We start from the raw sequence: 18,359 nt of genomic DNA on the forward strand, positions 1-18,359 counted from the left end.
ATTCTGTATAGCAATTGGGATAATATAATTGAACAGTTTAGAAAAAATGAGATTACTATAATAAGGTCATCACTTAAAGTGAAAGAGTAAAAGCAACATTTTTGGATAGATGCTTTTAATAAGTTTATTGATACTTGGTGAGAAAAGACAAGTTATTTTTATTGATTAATGTTTGTATGTAATTTGGAGTATTAATCAGAATTTAACATGTGATTACTAGCACTTATGACATTACATGAATAATTATCAAATTAGCATTTGCAGCATTACCAGTTAAAAGTCAGTTCAATTTAACTTTCTAGATTATTCATTTTAATAATAGATTGAATAGTTTAGTGTTAAACATAAAAGGGTATTAGTTAGCAATGAAGAATGAAAATAAAACTAAGGAATGGTAAATAATAAGTATTTTGGGAATAGAGACAAAATGTTTAAATCTATTAATATAAAGTGAAGATATAGTTTAAGCTAGAAAACTCTTGAAACAAGCAATATCTACCATTTGTTTAAATGACAATTGTTTTTAATGATGGATGTGAATTTTATGTGTGTAGCAATAATTGAAACAGAAAGATGGAACAAATGTCAATATTAATGTATTAGATAGATAGATAGATAGATAGATAGATAGATAGATAGATAGATAGATAGATAGATAGATAGATAGATAGATACTTTATTAATCCTAAGGGGAAATTCACATACTCCAGCAGCAGCAGACTGATAAAAACAACATTAAATTAAAGAGGGACTTTGCATTAGGGTGCAAATTGTATGATATTGGGTGGTAGAATTAAACATGCTTAATTAAGATACAGGGTATATATAGTACAAACCTTTTAATCTTTTCAGAGCAAGGTATAAGAGAAATAAAGTTTGTGGGATAGTGGTAACAGTATTTTTATGAACTGGGGTACTTAGATCTTTATAAACAGAAAGTTGGTGGTAATATAGGACAACTAATTAACACTATGGCTTCTTGGGCCTAAGTAATACAGAAGATATAAAATCAAATAAATTATTCAGCATCATAGAGATGGAGTGTCTTATGCATGGAGTGGTGAATGTGCAGTTTGTGAAATTAGGAAGTTCAGATGCAAATCAAGAAATCCAGCTGGTGACAGAAGACTTTAACATCAGTAAGAAGCTTTGGTACAACGCTTGCAATTTAAATTTGACCTTGACATGAACCAGTGGCTTGCATTAATTAGAGTAGTGCTGATGTCTTCTGGGGCATCACGGTGGCACAGTCTTACGGAGTATGGAGACCTGGGTTTGCTTCCCGGGTCCTCCCTTTGTGGAGTTTGCATGTTCTCCCCATGTCTGCGTGGGTTTCCTCTGGATGCTCCGGTTTCCTCCCACAGTCCAAAGACATGCGGGTTAGGTGCATTGGCGATCCTAAATTGTCCCGGGTGTGTGTGTGTCCTGCGGTGGGCTGCCGACTGCCCGGGATTTGTTCCTGCCTTGCGCCCTGTGTTGGCTGGGATTGGCACCAGCAGACCCCCGTGACCCTGTGTTAGGATATAGTTGGACAATGACTGACTGACTGATGTCTTCTAAAGGGAGGATTGGCACCTACTTTCATCAAGATAACTATTTGCTTTATGCAACAAAGGTGATGACCTAATTTAAGACAACAGCTGGATGAAAACTGGGGCAACTTTGTAGATGAGAACATGAGGATGAAAGAATGGTTGTTGGTATAAGGATTCTATCTCTGGTTATTGTTGTACACATCATTGGCACCATAAACTAGAGACTTTTGAAGTTTTTAAAGTAAATACTCGTGCTGTGTCACCACCAATGATACTATTAAATGATCTGATCAAAAATGAAAATACAAGACTAGATGCGTTTCTATGAACTAACACAGCTAATGTTCATTGAATAGGAAGTAAATTAAATAGTTGCTTAACACACAGGGAAAACAACTTTGATCAAACAGATGTTGACAATATTTTATCATATTTAGAAGGTATGAAGATAATGGGCACAAGTTTGAGATTTATAGAGGAAAGCATGTAATGCTAGCATATTCAGATAAAGAAAAATAAATTTTTTCTATGTTCACTGTTTTTGATTTTATTTGATTTTATTGATTTATGCATGAATGGTTTATACTATTTTTTGTTAATCCTCAGATTTAGCTAGCCAGGGGTCTTATGTTTCCTTTTAGTCCCAAAGGAGGGGCATATGTAGTATACACAAATTCTCTATAGATCAAAAACAGAGTTAAAGTAGGAGACTAGACCTTGCAGTCTTAGTTGGACTTTAAAAAGTCCCAAAGGGAAGAAATACATAGAATTTTAATCAAATATTTTTAATACTTAAATGAAGTTGTAACAATGGATTATTAAAAGCATAAGGAAAAGGACTGAAGGTAACTAAAGAGTTAACTAAATGTAGATTAAAGTTTGAGCATGTGAGGGTTGCCTCATCTTAGAGGAACCAGCAAAGTAATTAATAAGGTTAAAATGAAGTAAATAAGTAATGAACACCCTCTTAAAAAAGTGGGGACAAAGTAGTGAGAAAGCCCAAACACCCCTATTAGGAAGCGGTGATAAGATCAATGGGAAAACCTGTAGGACACCCCCATTAACGAAACAATGTTTAAAATAATGGAAGAGTCAATGTATATAAGGTTACTGGTGTGTGTAGTTAATTGGCTAAGATGATAGAATTCTGCATATTAAAAATCAGATGATGTGATGTATTAGATAAGATAAAGGTGATAGAAACATATAAAAGGGAATGAATTGTATTATTGAGTGTTCACGCCATGGACTGAGACATTTATGCATTTCTATATGCAAATAAAGGCTGATGGAAGACCTAACATTGTTCAGAAGTCCCTGAGGTCATTATGAGACATGTATTCGATATTATCCATCCATTTTTAAACTCACTTATTATATCTCAGGGTCATGGGAATCTGGAGCCTATCCCAACAGTACTGGGCAGAAGTCCACCTTGGATACAAAGCTCACATACACTCACAGACAACCAATTCATAGCTAACAACTATTCTTGCACATTTTTTGGGATGTTGTAGGAAGGTACAGTAAATGGAAAAAAGAATCCAGCTTGACACAGGCAGTGACTGGGATGAGAAAAACACTACAGCACTCCCACTCAGGCAAAATCCTATACTCACTATGTATTCAGAATCAAAATCCTCACAAAAATTAAAGCTCTCTGCTTATATAATATAAACAAACACCTACCCCTTGCAAATATTAACATCTTTTTACTTAACTCATTTTAAATTTCATCTCTCAAAATATATATCAGTTCTTTAACAAAATATGTAATGCCCTTTCATCTCACCCAGTCGAAAAATCTCATTATGATCCCACTGACCGAGTATAATTCCCAATTTCTGGCTAGCATGAAGGCTGAAAGGCTATCTTTTCAACCATCCTACCAGATGTAAACACTTCATATGTTATGAACCTTCCTGGTTATTTTGGAATTGTGAGGACTGCAATGATGATGCGCTGAGCAAATCCTAATCAGTCCATGCTATGTCCAATTTCAAGCTCCCAGTTCAATCCATCATGTCTTTGATGTTCTCCTATTGGGCCATGAATGACAAACATCTAATAACAGGTGCCGGGTGCATCTACACTAGATAACCAAACTGTAGCTCAAATGGTCATTTTCTACTCTAATGACTCATTTCACCTGTATTGCCATGCTTTTCACCCTATCATGAAGAATGAATCTTGCAAACCAATATAATTTCAGGTATTTCTTTCTTTTTTTGTGTCATATTTTGTGTTGTAGCTTGGCTAGGTTCCTGGGCAGCTGACTTGACATTTATAGTCAAATGTTTACCTCTAGTCATTCCTTCACTAACCAAGTTTGTGGATAAGCTACACGAGTTTACAAGAACCTTTGGTTGCTTTATTTCTACATTGTTCTTGTCCCCATTTTCCTAATTAGACTTTGATTCATGATTAGAGATTTGGTACTTCTGAAAGATAGGGCAGACTTTCGTTTGTGATCTTTGCATGTTTCTGGTTACCTCCACTACTCTGATGCAAACCTGCAGTGAAAACTCCTTTCAGATGCTGGCATTCAAGATCTCTAGGTGAAGATCTACATGTAGGTGGACCACTGAGCATTCAAGCACTGCAATATCAACCATGCTGTTTAGTACTGCTTGTGAACAAGGATCCAAAGGCCTTGTACTCCTCCAATTTTGGGCATAATATTGGAGGAGTAATGATTTCATATTTGGAGATACCAATTTTTATCATGGATGTCTCACATTTAGCTTTGAAACAGCGCAATTTGTGTTGTTGATCAGGCCAAAACAACATGATCCTCAAGCAGAAGAAATGCAACTGTCAAAAACACCAAAATGGCTAATTTCCAAGCTTCTCCTGTGTCTTGATATCCTGCCCAAAAAAATTAAAAAGAGTAGTGGATGTTAGAGTCTTATACTCATTTTAAATTGATCAGACATAACTTCAAGGCAGCAGATTTTTTTTTCTCTTTAAACACCTGAATGTCACTCAGCAGTGGCCACCCATAGTCCATACTCTTGCAGCAACATCATCAGGATTCTTAAGGGCACATGGTTATTAGCCTTTTCCAAGTGTACCAAAGCCATATGGATGGATTGATGAACACCCTCAACAACTCAAATGCCCAGCCAAAAACCAATACCTTGTCCTTAGTTTGATGGCCTGGACAAAATCAGCATTCGACTTCCTCACAAGGGTTTTGACTATTTATTGAAGCCTGCATGACACCATATATATGTGTTAACTAAGTCATCCTAAATATTTCCAGTATTTTCAATATTTCTGATCAGATCTGGTCAGTTACTTAAGAGTACCACCATGAAAGAGAAGCAAAATGAGTAATTTTATAGTAGGGACTGCCACAATAATTAGTAAGAAAAAAGTTATTTTTTCTAAATGACCAAGAGCTGAGTTAACTTAGTCGGACATGGCAAAGTTCAAAACCAGGAATGAAACTGAAATGAAAACACCAAAGCCTAATATGTTAACCAAAGTCGAAGTCAAGTACAGTACCTAGTAAAAGTCTGAACCTGAAATTTTGAGAAAAGAAAAAACTACACCCACAATTTTTTTTTTAAGCCAGAAACTTCGGGCTTAGCTTGCTGGCATCCATTACAGGCATGGAATGATGACTCAGAATGTCACACGACCAGCAAAGAGTATAGTAATCTGTCACAAAATGGCGGAAAGCCTCTAAAAAAAGAAAACAAAATGGCAAAATAAAAAGTCATAAACATAACAATACATTTTTTCATAATCAGACTATGTTCAGAGCGGAAAACAATATATAACAGCTCATCAGCAAGGAAAAAAAGAGGACCCAGCCTTATCAGCTTTTCAACATAGTCACCTTCGTTTGCGATGCAATTTTCACAGCATCGTACCAATTTTTTAATGCCCAATTACTACTCCTCCCTTCACTGTTTCCAACGAAAATATAGAAGTGCAGAAACTTTTTGAATGTCCTCCATATTTTAATGTATTGTTATTTCATGGTAACAATTTGTTTCATTACGGACACTGCCATTTTATAACCCCGTTAAGACCACAGCTGCTAGAAGTGTTGTTTCATTACAGCTCCACTTTATATATGATGTATATTATTTGTTGTTCAAGTTTTTAGATTAAATCTAAGTGATATTTATATTTTTCTTTCTGATATAATAAATTCTTCATGAGATTCTGTAAGACTTTGATTTTAGTTTGTGTATTGGACTTTGTCATGCAGTAATTTCATTTCTGGCTTTGACACTTGCTTGCTTTGAGGAAAAAGTTTAATCTCCTGGTTCCTTATCTACTTTTGCCTATGTGTCAGAACATATAACTTCTTCAAAGCAACCCTTCCACCTCATGACAATATTTCTAGTTGTGGTCAACATCCCCCCTGCCTTTGGCCTGAATAGTCCTTGCAAAGTCCCATCTATCCTTGCTGGGTCTTTAAATGACTTAGCAGTACCTTTTCGAGTACACCCAGATACTAACCTTTGCATACCTCCTGTCCCTGGACCTGTGGTTCACCTTCTTCCACAGCATTACGCTCTATTTTCTAAAACTATTTGTTTAGCTGCTCTCTTTTGAACAGTTTTCCAAAGTTCCATTTAACCAGGTTCTAATATCCTTAATCTGCAATTTCCTTCACCACATTGAGATTGTAGTTCTAAGAAGATCGCTTTGTTTAAAAATGTAAAAGTGCACAAATCAAAATCAAAGCTGGGTTCAAGCAACAGAGGGAAATTCTTCCAGGGTTACTGGTGACTACAACGGGGCAGTAATTCATTGCTCATTGTGTTAACGTTTACTTGATAGCTACTCTACATGTAAAACTCTGCCCACCTAATTATCAGCATAATTACACACATAGAGAATGTGCTGCTTTGGCAATTTGCTCTTTATTAATTATCTGATGCTCGCTGGAGCCACAAAATTACTCTTTTACATGCTATGTGGTTTCTTCCACAAAAGATAGAGCGGGCTCTGTTGAAAACAATTAGCAGAGCGTCTGGGAGCCCAGTTTGTAATGTAACTATTTAGAAGGTCGAGAGGTTCAATAGCCAAACCATTCCTGATACTGGACCAACTGGACCCGAACGAGATGTGGATTGTATAAGGCATAAAAATCACTGTGGACATTATGGTGGAACATTTATGAGGAAATAAGTAGAAATGAGGGAGAATGAGAAGGTCACTTTCTATCTTCCAGGTTCTTTAGCAGGTTTAATTTATTTCAGTTCCTTCTGGACATTTTTTTCACGTTTTGCCAAAATTAATTTTATTTATTGTTTTAATTCTTTTCATGTTAGTGCCATCTTTCTATGTCTAGGTTTGCACTTGATTTCCCATATCGTTACCTCTGTTATTGCATCACTGCACGTGACTGAATTAATAAGGTTTAGGATTTCATTTACTTATACAAGAAAACATGAAGTTTCTCTTCTAAGCTGCAATTAAAACAGGCAAACAGTGTATAAGTTACGCGAAACAAAATTCAGAACTATTTACAAACCATATGAAAAACACTCCTATAACATTAAAATTTGTATTGTTGAAAAGATGTCTGGCGCTGGAGATAATGGAATTTCTGGAGCTGGTGTGCGTCTCTAAAGCAAGTGTCCTCCCTGATTTACTGAAAATGAGCTCTGTATGTAATGGCTGGCTGTCATCACCTGAGAAGATTTCCAGTTTCTTCAACACAGCGTTGTAACACACACTTGAACAAATCATCCACACCAGCTCCAATAAATTTGACTGTATATTTGGTAATCTGCTGGAACTTTGTTAAATGTGGATTTATTAGACAACCAAGCCAGGCCATGAAGCCTAATGTGATGACAGTCAGGGTCACACTGCAATTAAAAAACAGAATAAGTTCCCAGTTCACTTATTCATTGCATTCATAAAAGATATTTTTGTAGTAATATTTTAATTTAGATTATTATCTAGGTGAATTCTTAAGTATTTCTATCTAGCATATAGAATGGTAATATTTTTTTATTTTTACTGTCTAACAATACAAATGTTTAAATAAACTAAAAAGTTAAATGTGTAACAATATCTAATTTTAAAATACAATGAAGATTTATAAGCCAGTCGTTGCTCTGGCACGTTACTAGATCGGATAAGAATTTCTTTTAAATGTGACGGGAAGAGTGTTGACTAGAGTGTGGTATGTTGGAGGCATTGTTTTAGTTTGTATGAGCTTATGAGCCCACCTCCCAAAGCATAAGCATTCAAGGCCTGTTTGAGAAGGCAGTTTACAACTTATTTACCTGAATATCCTTTCTTTCTTGTTTGTCCAAAACTACATTTGTGCATAGTTAGACAGTGGAGACAATGCTGACAGGAACAAAGTTCAGCTAACAGGGGTTGTTGTGCCTGAGCTGTGTCATTAATGAGCCAGGGGATACAGAGGTATAATAAGAAGGGGAGACCTGCACAGGCATTCTCTCCCTCTCTGCCATTTTCCACCCTGGGAAGACCATCTCTCTCGGTGGCCATAATCATCCAGGCCATGCTCTATTCATAGGCCAACATTAATAGGAGAGCCACCTGGTAGCCTATTATCAGGTTGTATTATTTTAAGTAATTATCATTGTGCTCTGCTTTATCTATAATTTAAAGAATAAATTGGGAACTCTCTTTCCTGCCTATTCTGGTGCTCTATCAATTTGCTTGGAGTTACAAATATAAAAGAAGTATGCTTGCTTCGCTCACCCCAGATCTGCCGCTTGCGATGAATTGTGATGTGGTTTCGGATAAACACAAATATCAACGCTGTCTTTGATATCTCCGTCTTTCGAAACAATTATCACTGACAATTCGTCACATGTTGGTTTATTATATATGCAAGCATGATCTTTCGGATTCATATAGAAATCCAAGAAAACTTCTTTGTCTGTGTTTTTCAGATAAATTTCATACAAGGTGCAATACTTTTGGACGTATGGATTTGTATCCATTATTGGCTGTAGAATTTCTAATATGTCCGATTGATTAACTCTTTCGATTTTATGTTGCATCGCTTCTCCATGATCATAAATATAAACCTGACCAAATTGTGGTTTCTTTGAAATTAAACTTGTTGTATATCTTAATTGTTGCAGGACCACAGATTCTCATAGCGTATGGTCCTAAATCATGTAAATCTACGTTTTGAGCATTGAATGATGCAAACAGATTATTGTAGACTAGCAAAATACCCGCGCTTCGCAGCGGAGAAGTAGTGTGTTAAAGAGGTTATGTAAACATATATATACATAAACATACTGTATATACATAAATATATACATATACACATCCACATACATATACATATATCAACATATATATACACATACATATATATATATATATATATATATATATATATATATATATATACACACACATGCAGACACATATACATATATATACATATACATATTTGTATATCTACATATATATACACATATATACATATATATACATATACATATTTGTATATCTACATATATATAAACATATATACATATATATACATATTTGTATATCTACATACATACACATATATCTATCTATCTATATATATATATATATATATATATATATATATACACACATATATATATATATACACATACATATATATATATATATATATATATATATATATAGCTGATTACCCAGTGGATTCGCTCACTGAGTGCAAGAGAAAAAAATAAAATGTATGTATAAAATAAGTTTAATTGCCAAATTTATTTTTCCACAAATAAAGAGCACTTACAATAACATAGAAATCAATATAAACAACATTAACATCATTATCATTTGAGAATATGAAGTAATATATAAGAAGCACATTGCATATAAATATAAATTATTAAACATTAAAATGTTCTTCTATAAAACAGTACCGTGGCTATTCGTTTGTCTGTCCAGGATTTTAAATCAGCTGTAGCTCGCAAACCGTTTCACCTATTGACTTGAAATTTGGTACACAGATACTACGTCACGTCTACTATTCGCTTTCCCACACATATGAACACACATATATATATATATATATATATATATATATATATATATATATATATATATATATATACACACATACATATACACAGACATACACATATATACATATACATACATAGTGCGTTGCAACACGGGCTGTGATTGTTACATGGGAGGGAGACGACAAATCACAGCTTCCAGCTTTCTAATCGGGCTTGTGATTGCTGCTTTGACGGATGCCCAGATCCCACAGTATTTCCCCTTAGGAGAGGCGTTAGGCAAGTGTAATTGAATAGCGGTGCTGCAAGTTATTACTCTTTTTATCTTTATTTTATTTTATTGTAGAATGAACTCACAGCTGCGCGCACCAGTGCGTGCGTGGCGGATGTGTACGGCTGACGTTTTCATTGTCTACCACCTTCGCTAATCATTCTTGAGGCAGATTGAAGACTTAAGTGCCAGCTTAACTAAGAAATTAAAGAAAACATACTAAGTTTTAAAAAAAATCAGTTTTAACGGGAAAAGATGCCGACGAAAGAAGAGAAGCAGCGGGACGCTAGGGTCAAGAGCTGCTCATTAAGCAGCAAGCGCATCAACCTCTGAGCAAACGAATGGTAAACGTACAGAGAAAGAGGATAAATACTATGAATGGTCATGTCAAGTGTATTCACTCCACGTTATCGTGCAGTGCGCTGTTACTGGTATTTTGATAAAAGAATCTGAATAACAGATAAGAAGCGTATAAATTATTAAACAGTAAAACATTAACATTTAAGAAGTAAAGATACATTGAGTACTACTGTAGTGCTTTCGGGTATAGTACATTTTTTGTTTGCCCATTACATGCATAAATGTATACATTTTTTGGTGTACCTACCCAAGAACACGCGACATGACCCGGCAGTTAAAAATTTATCGCTCCAGCAATTTTAACTCTGTTACAAAGTCATCTAATATGGTATTGCAAATGGCAGCGGGAGCGTTTCTATAAACTCAATTTAAACTTACTGTTTACACCGTGCTTTGAACATGCATAGTATGCGACACGTGTTTCGCCGTAATTGTGGGCTCATCAGGAGTACACAGTCACTGCACTCTCTTACGGGAATCGATCCTCGGACGTAGAGGCGAAGCCCCTAACGTTGTGCCTCAGCGTGAGGTTCGTTCATTTGACAGCATGTAGATCGGCGTAATTACATTGCAGGCATTCGTAGTCTGATTCACAATCTGATTGTATGGGTGGTTACCTACCAGGTAACGCTTGTGGTTGGTGAGCAAGTCGGCTAACTTCTGCCACGGTGCCCTCTTTCAGTTGCGAGAAGCAGATCATACAATGGTTGAAATAGTTTAATATATATAGCAAAATCACCGCGCTTCGCAGGGGCGAATATGGTATTGCAAACGGCAGCGTTTCTATAAACTTAAAGTTACGGTTTATACCGTGCCTTGTTTCATATTCTTTTCCTACCTTATCAATTGTGTAATGTGTTTTTTGAACAGGTTTCATTCATGGAAGTGATCACTCCTGCTGCGTTCAGTCACTTCACGTGAGCCACTCTCTTGTGTGATGTTGCGATGTCCACGGGTTTATTTAATGTTAGCTAAGACCCGGCAGTTAAAAGTTTCTCGCTACAGCAATTTTAACTCTGTTACAAAGTGATGCAAACTCTCGTTTATACTTCGTGTCTTCTCATTAAACTTGTATCTCGCGAATATGGCATTGCAAACGGCAGCGGGAGCGTTTCTATAAAGTTAAGGTTACGGTTTACACCGTGCTTTTTTATACCTCGTGTCTTCTCATTAAACTTGTATCTCGCGAATATGGTATTGCAAACGGCAGCGGGAGCGTTTCTATAAAGTTAATTTAGACTTACGGTTTACACCGTGCTTTTTTATACCTCGTGTCTTATGAAGATGCTTGTATGCGTCACTCACTCGCTTCTTATTGTTTCGCTGCCTTGTCAATTGTGTAATGAATGTTTTCTTCTGCGCTCTTTGGGGCTCCTCCTTCTTTTGTACGTACTGAGTTCACAGTCAGTTCACGTGATTACGTGGGAGGCGTGATGACGCGACACGCAACTCAGTCTCCTACGGCCATCTTGCTGCCTACCATTACAGTATATGGACAAAAAAGAGGTTCCAGTTATGACCATTACGCGTATAATTTTGAAATGAAAACTGCCTAACTTTTGTAAGTAAGCTGTAAGGAATGAGCCTGCCAAATTTCAGCCTTCCACCTACACGGGAAGTTGGAGAATTAGTGATGAGTGAGTCAGTCAGTCAGTGAGTGAGTGAGTCAGTCAGTCAGTCAGTGAGGGCTTTGCCTTTTATTATTATAGATTCGGATGTTTTGCCTGTAGTGTTTGTACATTTCACTTTCACCAAATAAATCTTTTATTTCTCATGGATACACCTCTTCATTGGGAAGAAACACTACTTTTTCCTGATAGCAACATGAATTAGACGATCTACAAGACTCCGACTTAAACTTTAAAGCTGAACAATACCTACATACTTCTGTCATATCACCCATGTCCATATAGGTCTTTTTGCTGTTCCATTATTTCACTGAGTAATAATTTCCATTTGTTTGTACTAATGCGATCTTTACTATCAGTTTTTTGAGACTTTTGAATTTTACTACTTATATTATCTCTAACCTGCTCTGCATGTGTATCGCACCAATGTTTTTGAACCTCTTTACGACGTTCTACTTTGTCTTCTACTCTTTGTCTTTTATTTCTGGCCCCAGGCATGTTTAAATCTCTTGGAAAAAAGTCTCTTCTTACGGGACTTGAAATTATCTAATAGAGAGATCTGGTAAGTTTTGAACTATAATAGCCATCAACCCTGACAGTGTGGGAAGACTATGGAATTTGGGGCACCCTGTTAAGGTCTAAGTATGAAGGGGAACATAGGGTCACTTTAGGACCCTACCATGACAAAACAGTACTGAATTTAGTCATTACTTATATTCCCTCTCCTACAACACTGAGGCATGATCATACAGACTTCTGCATTTTGAAGTATAATTTCATTAGTCTTTCCAACAGAAAAGATAGTTATTATGGCATCAATTTATTAAACAGTCCACTTAGTTGAAGTAACACCTTTCATTCTTCCCAAATATGTTGTCCAATCACTGTAGTGTCATCAGTTCACTTGGTAATGGAACAATGGTCAGATGACATGTCATATACAATGGCATTTAAGTCTATTACAAGGGGGCTCCGCTCCCTGCTTGCTTCATTCGCCTACCCCTGGGGTTGGGTAACCCGAAATAAGCACCCTCTCTAACGCCCCCCCTATTACCGCATTAAATCAATACCCCGCTATCAGTCCTCCGTGCTGTACTCTGCCTTCCCTCAATCGGACCTAACAGTCACTTAAAACCAAAAAGCCCTCAACCTGGGTGGGACGCTACAATACTTTCTAATTTTACTGCTTTCATATTCTGTACCTTTGTCTGCATGTGTATCGCGCCATCGTTTGTTTGAGCCTTTCGAATTCCACTGTTTTCATAATCTCTTATCTGCCTGTTTTTCTCTCCAATGCCTTTGGGTCTCTATTCTCCGTATTGTCCTTATGCGCTTTCTATGCGCTGAGAACACATGATTTGTGTGTACTATGTGCTTTTACACGATTGATTTTTTTTTGATCAGTGTGCTCTTTTATATTCCGTACTATCTTTGTGGACCTTTGCGGACCCCGTAGTGTCTTAACCCATGCCTGCTTTGCTTCCGCAGTTTCTGATGCTTGTTGTAGGCGACTGCGTTCATTGATCTTATCCAGGTGGGCTCGTGTGTGTATCGTTGTGCTGTATTGTGTTTGAATTTGGTGTAAAGCGTTCAGCGGTTTGTACAAATCCAAGCAGCACATTATTCCTAACTTCACTCCGCAGTAGTGCCACTCACAATATGGCGGTTGTTTTATTTATTATTTCCGTTAGTTGAGCCATACGCGCCTGCGCAGTACGTCTCATGGTCCCATCGCCGTGTACCTGCGTCCATGCCATCCGGTTTATCATTCTCGGTTAGTAATATGGATTCATTATAATAGGCATTCCAACATATTGTTTAATGCTGAGGTACTGCCTCATAGTGGGGACAGTTTAGACTCGGGGTGGTTGGGATTCAGTAATATGGCAGCAGTTTGCTTTGTGTCTTTTCAGTTGTTGATATGGGGCCAACCCAATTTAATTTTAGTTTTTGTAACCTGAAAGAAACAAAAGCAGATAAAATTTCATAGTGAATTCTTTCATGTTGATAACATTTCATGGGTTGTGACTTGTAATAAACATGAGGGAGTAGGGAAAAATTATAGGCTACAACATTAATAATAATAATTCAGCTTGGCAGGATTCAACAGCCTGCCATTTACAAACATTATTTTTGAGTTTAGATACCCATCATTGGTATCAAAACATTGAGCAGCAGAGGACCTGAGTGATACAACAAAGATTCAAATTTCAGACGCATTTAAGAAGCCTAGTCTTCAATACGGAATGGAGCAGAGGTTTTGAAAGGCAGTACACATTGAAGGGCAATATAGGTTACTTTGTAGTTTTTTTAAGTGATTTGCATATAATGTAAAAACACCTATTGTGATAACCATACCTTTATCTCTTACTGGCGTTGTCCACAAAAAACAACTCAGTTACCACTTATTCCTACTTATACTTATTCTTCATTGAAATTTGTCATGACAATTCAGTTTTTATTAAGAATATTTCATCTACAGCGCACAGTACACATGTTTGAAATTTCAAAATGTCCCACTGTAGTAGTGTGTTGTACCATGTTAGCCATTATGGATGCAATGAGAAGTAAGCAAAATGACAGCTTTTATTGACTAACTGAACTGATTACAATATACAAGCTTTTGAGGTAACTGAGGTCCCTTCTTCTACAACATGCCTGAAGAAGGGGCTTCAGTTGCCCCGAAGATGTCATTTTCCTTGACTTTAAAAGTCCCATTGAAAACCAATGAAAAATTGGCGAACTCATCTGTTTTAAAATAGAGTAACATTCTGTACAAATGAGTTCACTGTTTCAATTTTGAACTGAGAGCAGTTACTGCAACTTGTATATTTTATAAACATATTTTTGTACTCATTTAACAGCAGCTCCTAGTGGCAAAAGAGTGAAACACTTTCAGTCACATGCGCTGAAGCATGTTCATGTCGGGACTGGGGCAGGGTCACATGTAGGTGGGGTTGGATGATCTTGTATTATCATGTAAGAAAGTTATGATGTTAGATATGTATTTTTTTATTAAATTCACCAACAGTGATATTCTTTATTTATTCAATACAGTAGTGATGAAATTGATTATTCATCTCTCACTGTACAAGGTAAGTGCTGTCTCCTATTAGAATCGTATTATTCACTAACAGTCGGCTTCTGCCTCTTCCTCATCCCGCTCTTGTCTCTGCATATGAGTCAGGTTGCACAAACCTCAGTTATAGCATCTCACTTCTCCATCTCCTTGAAATTAAAGCAGGTAAGTGAGATAATGTTCATGTCTGAAAAACTAAATAATGTATGCAACATAACTTACATAGAAATGTATTAAAGATGTCTCAGTGACTGTGACTAAGCATGTACTCAGTATTTCATTTACACTGAATACAACCTCATGGCTGAACTAAAAATGATCCAACATTTGTCTCGCTCTATAATTTGCCACAGTGATCAACTATGTATCATGTTCAGATGCAGCCAACATTTTAGAGACTTGCACAGATTTAAAATCTCTGTTGCGTAATTCTTTGAAAGATTTTATGATTAAGAAATTTAAACTACAATATGGCCAAAGACACTCCACATGAATCTTTTCATCACCTCAGTTGGAATCTGCTGCCTATGAAAGCAATTTCAGCCATATGATATTGTAAAGTGGTATTTAAAAATATTTTATGCATTATTAACATAACATTACATTCCATTATCACTGTTATTGTTCAGCATAACTCACTGATTCAAATATATGTAAGAAACAAACTCTTTGATGAAGTGAATAGAACATTTAATAATGCTCCAAACTTTCAAATCAGCTAACCTAGCATCTGAATGCACCTGAATGTGCTTCTTACTTTTTTGTTTTGTTTTACAGGAAGTATTAATGCAATTTGGAATAAGATTATTGTAACTGCGGTGGGTTGGCACCCTGCCCGGGATTGGTTCCTGCCTTGTGCCCTGTGTTGGCTGGGATTGGCTCCAGCAGACCCCCGTGACCCTGCGTTCGGATTCAGCGGGTTGGAAAATGGATAGATGGATGGAAGATTATTGTAAATTCTTAACTTTCTATTTTGTAGTGCTTTGTTTTTCATTAAATAAAGATAATCTTAACCATAATAATAATCCAGCATAGGAGAAACAAACAGCAAAATAAAACTATTTTATTAACACAAAATGACTGTGACACTAGGATTTAATTAATGTAAAATTCAAAATATAAAAGTGTTACATTAAAACTTGCATTACATCTTGGCAAATATACTTTATTTGTTTATATCCATCTATGAAATAATTGATAATTACCTTCATCTTTGTTCCTGACTTGATAAAAATTTCAATATTTTTTGCTTCTCATATGAAAAAACGCTGATGGTGATACTGCGTTCTTTGCATACATTGGCATAGGCACAGTAAACAGAATTCATAGCTCTATATTTAAAGGTAATAATTATATTTTGGTTGTATACATCTTTCCATTTATTTTGGGCTAGTGTGTTTATTTCAGGAGAGGTTGAGAGCGTGCGCTAATACAGCTCATTGCCGCACCCACCACACGATGAACCACTCGGATTGGGACCCGAATGCAGCCGTGCAATAGGTGACACCTCAGCACCGCACTGGAACAGTGTGAGGTTTATTACAGTAGCCAGAGCACCAATCCTGCCACCAACTCCCAAGTTTTCCCTGCAAGTTGGAGGACCTGCTTGCAGGGCTGGATGCAGGTTAACGTCATACCCAGGACAGAGCAAGTGCAGGTTAAGGGCCATAAATATATCTATTTGTAAGTTATGAGGCTGCCTTGGTAAGAATATGATTTTACTAGTGAAACTTTCCCCCAAAACACCAATCTGGGGTTGATTGATTGACCACCACGTCTATGGTAATGTTCAGAGCCAGCATGTGATTTTTTTTTTTTTGGTAAATGTGTCCCCTCATTCCCATATGCTGCCTTATCGATGTTATTGTTGTTATTAATCAAAGCAATCACTATTGTCATCATTTGCAAATTCTGTGATGTAGCTGCTATAATATCTGGTTGTACAGTCAAAGTGAAATATTGAGTATGATATAGACAGGAGAAAGAAGCTTGAAGTGCTTAAAAAATCGACAAAATGTTGTATATCTAGTGTGAACACAATGGATATTTCGGAGACAAACAAAAGGATATTGGGATGGAGGCACTCAAGTTTATTGTAGCGTAAGTGAGTAGAAAACATATAAAAACAATACCAGTCTGACTCCTGGTCAGTGGTAATGCATGCTACGCAAAAAGGAGATGCTGATTGCCTTTTCTATTGGTCCTTTTTGTCTGTTGCCTGACCTACGGCTTATAAGGAAAGAGGGTTAAAAAGCTGGAATGTATTTTGACCAACATAGTCAAAAGCCAGAAGAGTTGGCATCTTTTATCTATTTTATCTTTTTTAAAAGTGAGGTTAATCAGAACTGTCAGGTGGGCAAGTAATAACCCACCAGCCTATTACTGTAGATGGCATCATTGAAAGTCCTTTTCAAGCCTCGGAGCTGCCTGTGAAACCAGGGGCTTCATGTATAAACAGTGTGTATGCACAAAAATGTTGTGTACGCCCATTTCCATGCACGCTTTGAGATGTATAAAAACCAAACTTTTCAGTGTCATTCCATCAAGTTCCTATTCTTGCTTCTACCACTGCCTAAGCCACCAAAAAGTGTTTTTCCCTGTCTCCACTTCACTGAGTAGGACCTCCATTTCGCATTTGGTAAAATTCTTCTATATATGCTTTTCTCATTGCCTTTTAAAAAAAAAACACTCAACTGAAAAGGCTATTTATATTGATTTTAATATTCAAATATGCAAAATTCTGGGAGGAGTCAGGGTGGGATGGCAGGCGGGTGCAAGTGTGTTACATTTCACGATGAATTTATGGAGTGGAAGTGCGTTGCTTTGCACATCTGAACTTTTTTGTGTATACAAAAATTTCCACTTTTGTCTGTACACCAAGTTGAGATGAGAAGTGATGAAACAAATGTGGCAGTGAAAAAAGTAAGCAGGTGGGAAAGCCACCCCACCTGGTAGAAACTGGTGCAAGATCTATGTACTGTAATTAATATATTATAACAAACAGCATTCCTGCAACTTTATCAAATATTTTTCCAGAATTTGTAATGAAATTCAACTTAATTGAACATGGAATACATGTAACATTAAAACAGGTTATAACTTTTTTTAGTGTTAAAAAAAAATCAATACCTTCTTTCTTTGCATCACGTAATTCTAACATACAGTAAGTGTCACGTACCGGACACACAGAACCCTGCATTTTCAATTAATCTGACAGACTAATTTCCATTTACAGTCCCCAGGCAGACTGTGCAATGTAACTCCTTCTCAAGTATGCAAATAATCTCCACAATAATGACTTTCACTTTAGCTGCCTAATTAAAAATAAACACATTGGAGCACAAAAATGATCAGCTGAAATAGCACCACTTATAATTGTGTATTAATTACCAGCAATGTGCCCTTCAGCATTGTTGTGTAAAACTCCGTTCAGACCTGCTAACACTGATAAGCGTATAGGATCTTCCTTGAGGACAGTTCTCCATATCATTAAGATAATTC

This window comes from Erpetoichthys calabaricus, chromosome 16 (assembly GCF_900747795.2).
Source record: "Erpetoichthys calabaricus chromosome 16, fErpCal1.3, whole genome shotgun sequence".
Lineage (NCBI taxonomy): Eukaryota > Metazoa > Chordata > Cladistia > Polypteriformes > Polypteridae > Erpetoichthys > Erpetoichthys calabaricus.